The sequence below is a fragment of the Canis aureus genome, chromosome 2 (genome assembly GCF_053574225.1).
Source record: "Canis aureus isolate CA01 chromosome 2, VMU_Caureus_v.1.0, whole genome shotgun sequence".
NCBI lineage: Eukaryota > Metazoa > Chordata > Mammalia > Carnivora > Canidae > Canis > Canis aureus.
The window spans coordinates 27,284,498-27,291,389 of record NC_135612.1 but is presented as its reverse complement, the minus strand read 5'-3'; the positions used below and the strand labels follow the sequence as shown (position 1 = coordinate 27,291,389).

Below are 6,892 nucleotides of genomic sequence, written 5' to 3'. Positions count from 1 at the left end.
CTTCAGCCCAGGGCCTGATCCTGGGTCCTGGGATCGAGTCCCACGTCAAGCTCCCTGCATGGAGCCTGCTTCTCCCTCTGCCTGTGCCTCTGCATGTCTCTGAGTGTCTATCGCCTCTCTGTCTTTCATGAATAAATAAATAAAACCCTTAAAAATTTAAAAAGAAGAAGAAGAAGAAGAAGAAGAAGAAGAAGAAGAAGAAGAAGAAGAAGAAGAAGAAGAAGAGGGAGGAGGAGGAGGAGGAGGAGGAGGAGGAGGAGGAAGAAGAAGAAGAAGAAGAAGAAGAAGAAGAAGAAGAAGAAGAAGAAGAAGAGAGGAGGAGGAGGAGGAGGAGGAGGAGGAGGAGGAGGAGGAGGAGGAAGAAGAGGAAGAAGAGGAGGAGAAAGGGAGATGGGGTCAGTGCCCCAGGGAGCTACCCCAGCACATTTCGAACGACCTCAGTTGCGGATGATCCACGGTGCAGTGTCTTCTCTGGGTTTCCGGGGCCTACCTAAAAAAAAAAGAAAAAGAAAAAAAAAGCCACCGGGAATACTGTTTGGAGAAGTCAGACTTGCAGAATGAAAGGAGTTACTCAAAAGGCAGAGCAGGGGTGGCGGAAGGAGGGATTCCTCGAGGCTGGAGGCGCAGAGGGTGCTGAGGGCGGTGAGGGGCGCTGGGGTGCAAGGGGCCTGGCCTGCCCCTCCCGCCTGGTGGGAGAAAGCCCTGGAGCCCCCAGTTGGGCACCTGCTCATGACCGTGGACCGCACACTCAGCCCACACCCGGAGCCACCTCCAGATGCACCCCGCAATGGCAGGCAGGCCCATCACGAGGAACACCCATTTGCCATCCTGAGGAAAAGCACCCCCTCCCCTTCCCCGCCTAAACCCAGGGAACCTGGGAGATGGGGTTGAGGAAGGAGCCCCAGGAAGCTGACGATGCTGGCCGGTTGGGGGGGGGGGAGCGGGGCCTGGGCTCTGCTCACCCCGACCCACCCACGGGAGCTAAGAGAAGAGGTGATGAAGGGAGGACCCGAGGGCCAGGGCCAAAGAGACCCGCGCCCAGGAGAAGGAAGGGGTCCACAGGCAGTGCGAGGCCCACCTCCAGGCCCCACACTCCCAACTCCAGAAGGGGTTTCTGGTGACACGCAGCCTTGTACCGTACCCCCCTGTGGAATCAGGAGGCTGCCAAGCATAGTCACAATTCTAAAACTCCTGCCCGTGTGTGGTTTCTCTAAGAAGAAATGGAATCGAATTAAGGTTAAGAAAGTATCAGAGAAACCACTGAACAGTTTAAAGTGATTCAACAGGATATTGGCTAAGAGAAGTGGGGGGGGGGGGTAAATGTTACGAATCGAATTGGGTGGCCCAGGTGGCTCTGCGGTTTAGCACCTGCCTTCGGCCCAGGGCGTGACCTTGGAGACCCAGAATCGAGTCCCATGGCAGGCTCCCTGCATGGAGCCTGCTTCTCCTCTGCCTGTGTCTCTGCCTCTCTCTCTCTCTGTCTCTCATGAATAAATAAAATCTTCTGAAAATAAATAAATAAATGATATGAATGGGAAAACATAAAATGGAAATCAAACAGCCTTGGCTTTACCTCTCAACTCACATTACCAAGGCCAGATCTCAACTCAGTTTCTTGAGTGGCTACAAAGTGACCTGGATTATTCAGCTCCTACTATTTGGATTTGTTCCTAAAATTAAAAGATGCTTGTGTTTAGACCAGGCCAACTCCTCCACCTAGAAATCTCACAAACAGCCCCTGAGCTGAGTGTTCCATGTGGGTGGGGGTCGATCCCACCCTCGAAAGGCAGCTCTCGGAAGTCACAAGTTCAGTTCAAAGTACCCTGAAGAGGGCAGGCCGAGGTGAAGGCCCCTACGAAGTAGAAGAGGCCGAGAATCGTTCCCTCCCCGCTTCTCGCAGTCCCAGGAACCCAGCAGAAGTGGTTTTTTGTTTTTTTAATGAGCCCGGTAAACCATATAAGTTGTCAACATGGGACGGAGATCTACATCATCCACCAAGAGTGGAAAATTTATGAACCCCACAGACCAAGCCCGAAAAGAAGCCCGGAAGAGAGAATTAAAGAAGAACAAAAAACAGCGCATGATGGTACGAGCTGCAGTTTTGAAGATGAAGGATCCCAAACAGATTATCCGGGACATGGAGAAATTGGATGAAATGGAGTTTAACCCAGTGCAGCAACCACAGTTAAATGAGAAGGTGCTGAAAGACAAGCGTAAAAAGCTGCGTGAAACCTTTGAACGTATTCTACGACTCTATGAAAAAGAGAATCCAGACATTTACAAAGAATTGAGAAAGCTAGAAGTGGAATATGAACAGAAGAGGGCTCAACTTAGCCAATATTTTGATGCTGTCAAGAATGCTCAGCATGTGGAAGTGGAGAGTATTCCCTTGCCAGATATGCCACATGCTCCTTCCAACATCTTGATCCAGGACATTCCACTTCCTGGTGCCCAGCCACCCTCCATCCTTAAAAAGACCTCAGCCTATGGACCTCCGACACGGGCAGTTTCTATACTTCCTCTTCTTGGACATGGTGTGCCACGTTTGCCCCCTGGTAGAAAACCTCCTGGTCCTCCCCCTGGTCCACCACCTCCTCAAGTCTTGCAAATGTATGGCCGTAAAGTGGGCTTTGCCCTAGATCTTCCCCCGCAGGCGGGATGAAGATATGTTATATAGCCCAGAACTTGCTCAACGGGGTCATGATGATGATGTTTCCAGCACCAGTGAAGATGACGGATATCCTGAGGACATGGATCAAGATAAGCATGATGACAGTACTGATGACAGTGACACTGACAGGTCAGATGGAGAAAGTGAAGGGGATGAATTTGTGCACCGTGATGATAACGAGAGAGACAACAATGAAGAAAAGAAGTCAGGTCTGAGTGTAAGATTTGCAGATATGCCTGGAAAATCAAGGAAGAAAAAGAAGAACATGAAGGAGCTGACTCCTCTTCAAGCCATGATGCTTCGAATGGCAGGTCAGGAAATCCCTGAGGAAGGACGAGAAGTAGAAGAATTTTCAGAGGATGATGACGAAGATGATTCTGATGATTCTGAAGCAGAAAAGCAATCACAGAAACAGCATAAAGAGGAATCTCTTTCTGACGGCACATCTACTACTTCCTCACAGCAGCAAGCTCCCCCACAGTCTGTTCCTCCTTCTCAGATACAAGCACCTCCCATGCCAGGACCACCTCCTCTTGGACCACCACCTGCTCCACCTTTACGGCCACCTGGACCACCTACTGGCCTTCCTCCTGGACCACCTCCAGGAGCTCCTCCATTCCTGAGGCCCCCTGGAATGCCAGGACTCCGGGGGCCTTTACCCCGACTTTTGCCTCCAGGCCCACCACCAGGCCGACCCCCTGGCCCTCCCCCGGGTCCACCTCCAGGTCTGCCTCCTGGCCCTCCTCCTCGGGGACCCCCACCAAGGCTACCTCCCCCTGCACCTCCAGGCATCCCTCCACCTCGTCCTGGCATGATGCGCCCACCTTTGGTGCCTCCACTTGGACCTGCCCCACCTGGGCTTTTCCCACCAGCTCCCTTGCCCAACCCGGGGGTTTTAAGTGCTCCACCCAACTTGATTCAGCGACCCAAGGCGGATGATACAAGCGCAGCCACCATTGAGAAGAAAGCCACAGCAACCATCAGTGCCAAGCCACAGATCACTAATCCCAAGGCAGAGATTACTCGATTCGTGCCCACGGCATTAAGGGTACGTCGGGAGAATAAAGGGGCTGCTGCTGCTCCCCAAAGAAAGTCAGAGGATGATTCTGCTGTGCCTCTTGCCAAAGCAGCTCCCAAATCTGGTCCATCTGTTCCTGTCTCCGTTCAGACCAAGGATGATGTTTATGAAGCTTTCATGAAAGAGATGGAAGGGCTACTGTGACAGCTCTTAATGCCAGAGCGTTTCTGTTCATACCAGAGGTTGGTGGGGAAAGAGGCTCTTACTAAACTTAGTGAAAGAGCGACTTTCACTGTCAGGGTATTTTTAAATTTCAGTTCAAGGAATATCCTAAAGTTTAGCCTTGTTCAGAATTTATTGCATATAAGAGAGGATTATTTCATTCAGAATAAATTGGTTATTGAAGCAGTGCTGCTAACATCCATTCCCTTTCATACCACCGTTTTCATCCGGTTTGTTCCCCTTCTCCAATTTTTTGGAAACTTGTGATCGAGGGGATCTTGTTACTTATTTGTTTTGATTCTCTTCTTGTGTGCAGTGGGCACTGGAGTAGAGATTTCTGAAAAAAAAAAAAAAGTTTATTTTACCCCATCTTGCCTTTTGTGTTTGAGTTATTTTAATATTTTCTTGTAAATATTTTGTAATATTTTAGTGAAATGGATCGCAATGTCATTTCCTAATACAAAGCAAGATATGTGGGAAGAAAATGTACAATTCTTTGATTAAAATTATTTCCCACTGACCTAAACTTTGAGTGTTTCGTGGAATAAATAAGTAAATGTTCTACACCAAAAAAAAAAAAAAAAAAAAAAGTACCCTGAAGAGGGGCGCCTGGGCGGCTGAAAGGTTGAGCATCTGCCTTTGGCCCAGGGGGTGATCTTGGAGACCTGGGGTCAAGTCCCACATCAGGCTCCCTGCAGGGAGCCTGCTTCTCCCTCTGCCTGGGTCTCTGCCTCTCTCTCTCTCTCTCATAAATAAAATCTTTTAAAAACAACAACAAAGTACCCTGAAGAAAGGAGTCCCTTCAAGCCTTACCCAAGCTATGGTCTAGCACACAAGCCTCCCCTTCATTAAGTTCACCTTGCTAAGTAATATCAAATTCATACATTATAAAACACAATAAGAAATCACAGTTGGGAACGTATGTCTCTATGAAAAAGAGTTGTCCAACTAAGTGTGAACATCTCTTACCAGTTTGGAGGGTTTTCTTTTAAGTAGCTGTTCATTAATTGTTTTTCTTTTATAGCACCCACTAGAAAAAAAAACAGTAGCAGACACATAATGTCTAAGAAAAATTTATGGAAGGAAAATTTTCATTCAAGATGTTCTCCGTTAGTTTATTTTTTTATGCGTTATCCTCACAAGGGCCCATCTTGCTCCCACTCTTCTTCCACCAGACTTCTGAGGATTAAAAGTTGAGAAGTAATGTCCCTTCCAGCCCTGCGGTTTCTGTGAGCTGCTGGAGGGTGAGCACTGTGCAATATTTATCTCTGTACCCTACCCTCAGCCCCTCAATAAAGTATTTGTTGAGTTGGAAAAGCCAGTTGCTCATCAAGCCCAACAGCAAGCTTCAAATTCTTGTCTTTCTCCATAGACTCCACGAGGGGGCAGCAATCCTCCAAAAATTGGCCTATTCTGAGCAAGCTTGTGTTCTAGCTAAAAAAAACAATTCCTGAAGTTCATTAAAAATACAGTAACAATTACAATTTATTAAATACTTACTTTACTCCTAGCCTCGGCACTGTTAATAATCCAATATTTAAGAACTCTGTTCAAAACATTCAACTGAATTAAAAAACGACAACCACACATGCAACAAATAAATGTGAAATATTGCAAATTACACTCTGAATTAACACAGAAGCCTCATTGTCTTTACTTGCCAGAACTGCCTAGAGAAGACCTTCCCGTCCCTCAGCCGAAATTCGCATGACAATCTTCTCTGTGAGTGGAGAAAAGAGCCCTTCACCTTTCCATTCACCACTCGCTCACCCACTTACCAAATACCTACTGAGCAACTGCTGTGCGCCAGGCACTGTGCGGGACACAAAAAAGTAGGCAAATCCAGTTTGGACTACCTGGCTGTAGTCCAGGTCTCTATAGGAGTGAAAATCATCTCTCTAACACCAATAAGTGCAAAAGAATAATTTGGGGCTAGATGAAACTTAAAGCAATTTTCTTGATTCCCTTGCTCTCTGACTCTATTTGTAAAGCACCTGTCTACTGGAAGAACCTCTGCTTATTTAATCTTAAGAGTTTTCAGCTCAGCCAAAAAGAGCCTCATCCTAAATATCCCACCAGGAAGAGTGGCTTTCCAGGGAACAGAGGGCAGCTTTCCAGGCAGGGATGGGTGGCTTGACCAAAGCTGATTTAGTCAAAAACTATTTGGCCTGCATAGTATTTTCATTGTTCTTGGGGTTTTTTGTTTGGGTGGTTAACTTATGCAAACATTTAAAACTTGGAAGAAGTTGGACTTATAGTCCAAGGTGGCAATGTAAAAAGACCCTGAACTCCCCTCCTCCACAGACATATCAAATCTATCCCACTTATAGAGCAATTCCCCCTGAAGAAGGAATGAGGGCTGACTGAGAAGCTTCTGCAAATCATAGAGAGACACACACCCTCCTCCCCCGCCCCCCGCCAGAGAATGTCAAGAGATGGAGACACAGTAACAAGAGGAACCCCCATCCCTGATGCTGTTAACTACACTGGAGAGGGATGGTACCCAGACACTGAGCAAATTTATCTGCCCTGAGGCACAGAAAAAAAAAGCTATAGCTTAAAAGGGCAGTGCCTGGGTGGCTCAGTAGGTTAAGTGTCTGACTCTTGATTTTGGCTCAGCTCACCACCTCAGCATCATGAGATTGAGCCTGCATCAGGCTCCACACTGAGTATGGAGCCTGCTTGAGATTCTCTCTCTCCATCTCCCTCTGCCCCCACCCACCTGCTTGCTTTCTATCAAAAAATTTTTTATTTTAATTTAATTAAAAAATAAAAAAACAAAAGGGCACCTAGAATATAAAGGAGCCCCAGAACTCTGCCAGACTGTGTGGGAGCTGCTGGAATGCTCTCAAGGTTAGAGGAATTGGTAAGCACCAGAGTTTATGTACCCCCTCTACCTCGATAGTGTGGACAGGAACAGGGTCGGCACCGGCGCAGCTGGCCTGCCACGACAGTGAGCCCCAGGCCCCCAGCCCATACCA

At 47.7% G+C, this 6,892-nt stretch overlaps 1 pseudogene; it reads left to right on the top strand.

Annotated features, from left to right (window-relative positions):
• The first annotated feature begins 1,817 nt into the window (after positions 1-1,817).
• On the top strand, positions 1,818-4,437 carry LOC144294836 (WW domain-binding protein 11 pseudogene; annotated as a pseudogene).
• The last annotated feature ends 2,455 nt before the right edge of the window (positions 4,438-6,892 follow it).